Here is a 3273-nt window from a genome sequence, read left to right on the forward strand (position 1 = left end):
GTGAAAAGTCCCACAAATGCTCATTCATGCTTTTTAACAGTAAAGCAGGGTTTCTGTTACTACTCGCAACACACCCCGTCCTGCTTTGGGATGAAAAGTTGCTTGTCACCTAAGGTCGAGGTGCTCTGCTGACTGACATTTTCCTCATAAGTTTATTATTTGATGCGATGTTTTACTAGATTTCGATCAATTGGTGAAAATGTTGTCAAAAGAAGGAAAGGAAAGGAAGCCTGGATGTCCAAACCTAAAGGGTGAGAGAGTAGAAAGCCTCCTTTTGGAATTAAAATGTGGCCAGGCATTTCAGTCAAATGCTCAGCATCTGTGCTCCTAGTAATGAACAGGGATGTATGGAGGGAATGGCTTACCTTGCAGCACAAAGGATGCCCTGTATTTTTACAGCACACACTCTCTTCCTCTCCTGCTCACACACACTAACGCTCATAGGAACCTCAACTGAAACACAAGAAGCAAAAGCTTTTCTCTCCATCAGAAGGCACTTCTCAGAGCTCCAGCTTACAAATATTTGTTTGCTGAAAGCCTGCTGCTTTTCGGAGCTGCAGGGCAGCAGAAGTGAAGGGCTTAACCCTCATGTCTTTCCCCTCAGGCTGATAAAGTGCTTTGATAAGCTGCGAGGTGCTGGTTAAAAGTGGCTGGCCCCCAGCCCCCAGGAATACAACATGAAAAAGTGGCTTGTCTGGAGCAAAGCAGAACAGAGGAGATGATGAGGCCCAGAAAAAAAGCGACGGCAAACTAAAGGAGGAAAAAAACGCAGAATTGATGATGAAGTGGTCTGAGTGCAGTGTGTGTGTCAGAGTTTGGGAGTTTGAGGACTAATTTTGACCACCAGCTGTGGGCAGTATGGGGGTGGCACAGTGTGTAGAAATGGGGGAGCCCTGCCATGTGTTTATGTTAACTAATGAGCTAATTGCCCAACCCCTAATCTACCTCAACTTGTCTCATTTCACAGGAATGCTGCAGCAGTCAAACACTTGCAGATTATGGGTCATTTCCTGACAGTTAAAGGTAAACTACTGCTGCAACAATTTCTCCACATCAGGCATTAAACCGCAAAGGCTTCTCTATACACAAATGGAACATCATGTGACTTTTATTTATTTACTTTTTTGTGAGCAGCACAGTCAAAAAAAGCTGTAAACATGGCAATTTGCCTTCCAATTTTATGTTAAATTAAAATAAAATAAAAAAGTAATACTGACATATTAGTTATGGGACATAGAATTATTTATACACCTGACTCATGCAAAAAATCTTGGCTTGTATTATCACCATGGTGGATATTTATATGGATGACAAAATGTTATAAATAAATGTACTATGAATCATTTTATTAATGAATCTTCTTAGTTGCTTACTAAGACACTTACAGACACTAATATCTTAATAAGAGATAATATTATTTACAAAGAAACACATTTTTATTTACGTATTTTTTAAACATCCATTTTCCAAACCTGCTTAACCCCTTTCAGGATCACAGGCTGCTGGAGCCTACCCCTACTGTTGATACAGACATGGTAATGCATAAATAAATATATAGATCTATATATATATATATTTAAATGATTAGTATATTTATTTATCACGTTATGATATATATAATTATTTATCACATATAACTACCCACCACAGTGGTTATATAAGCCAAGATTTTGCGCATGAGTCTGGTGTATAAATATTTCTGCAGATTGTATTGGACCGCTTCTTAAAAAATCTTACAATGCAACTTAAAAAACTTCATGCGCCACTAATTTTGACAAATACAGAGTTTATCTGAGGGACAAGTGGTTTCTTATTTGTTTTTTAGATTAGCTATGTACAAAATAGAAAAAAACAAACATAACCAACAACTGCCGCCCTGCACTAGAACTTACTAACGTAAATGAAAGTCATTAATACCAATTTAAAATTCCCCGGAGGGGCATACTTTTCAACCATAAAAATCTAAGATGAAAGCAGAGAATTTTAGGGAAAAAAGGCTAAAGTTGAAATTGGGGATGAAGTCAATGTAATGTTTAAGTCACACAGCATGGGAGGTCTCCATCCCCTCAGCGAGAGGTGTGAGTTGAACTCTCCCTTCCACCTCCCCTCCCCTCCCTGTTCATCATCCTCCTCCCCTGGGGTGTGAGCAAGCCCCTCTGCTCCCCCTCAACAAGCTCCCATCCATCACTCCTAAAGTTTCACTTTAATAGGTGGTCCTCTTCCTCTCCTCCCACACCCTTATGGGAAAATCTGGCCAAAAGACAGAGAAATATCAAACTGTGAAAAGTGGGCTTGTTTAGGTGGAATTGGTTACTGATCACTTTGTAAAATCATTGATCTTTTTAGAAAAATTGCTGTTTTTCTCATATTAAAACACATGAAACAAAATTAGGCTAAAAACACTGAACCTCCCACTTTTGTAAACTACTGAATGCTTTAAACAAAAAAAGATGTGAATATTGATAAAGACCCTTCACAAACATTTCACCCCCTTTTTTTGTTTCTGTGTTTTCTGTGGTCACTTTCAGTGTTGCAAGCAGGAAATTGTCTGTTGAGCCTAACTGCTAAAGGCTTCTTCTGATTAAAAAAAAAACTGTACAAGTGGCTCCTACAATTTATTTTCATTCCAACTTTACATTTACATATACATTTAGTTAAATCAGCTTGAACTTGTTTTAAACTCAGAAAAAAAGGGGGGGCAGTCTCCTTTTTGCTCTCTTTAATGTTGTTTGGTTCTTTCTTGAGGTTAAAAAGTCATTCCTGTGGAGTTTGTAATGCAAAATAAAATTACATTTTATTCTCAGGATATTTTCTCAGTTTAAGCTTTACAGCAGCTTACCAAGCCGTGTCCAGAGCCGCGCAGTAGCCTCTTCACTCAAACAGAAGTCAGGTTGGTTGATATTTAAACGGCTTCTGTTTGTTTTTCTTCTTGTCCCGTGTGTGCATGTGAGCCCAGTAAAAAGGATTGTGTCCTTTTGAAGAGGATAGCATCAGGAAAGTAAAGGGGAAGGAAACTTTGCTTTGGTGTTTTATATATCAACGGAATGACTTCCCTCAAATAAAGACGTGTTCCATTCTGCTGCTCCGTCTGGAACAAGCTGCCGGCTTCCTGTCCTGAAACTCTCGGTGCGCTCGAACAATGCTCTGAGCCGGAATGGAAGAGATGTCACGTCTTGAAAAACCCGGCGTGCTGCTTTTGTGTTGACCGCAGGTTCAGGGTGAATCATATGTTTACAGTATTTGTGACATTTCAATGAACCTGCACGACTGTGG

At 39.3% G+C, this 3273-nt stretch overlaps 1 long non-coding RNA gene across 1 annotated transcript; it reads right to left on the bottom strand.

Annotated features, from left to right (window-relative positions):
* Window positions 1-2598: 2598 nt before the first annotated feature.
* LOC110016908 (uncharacterized) lies at window positions 2599-2952 on the bottom strand. The gene is made up of 2 exons (XR_002292216.3): window positions 2840-2952; window positions 2599-2760 (listed from the first exon to the last, which is right to left on the bottom strand). It is a non-coding gene; the product is annotated as an uncharacterized LOC110016908 (long non-coding RNA).
* Between the last annotated feature and the right edge of the window lie 321 nt (window positions 2953-3273).

The sequence above is a fragment of the Oryzias latipes genome, chromosome 17 (assembly GCF_053564925.1).
Source record: "Oryzias latipes strain Hd-rR chromosome 17, Olatipes_Hd-rR_3.1".
Classification (NCBI taxonomy): domain Eukaryota; kingdom Metazoa; phylum Chordata; class Actinopteri; order Beloniformes; family Adrianichthyidae; genus Oryzias; species Oryzias latipes.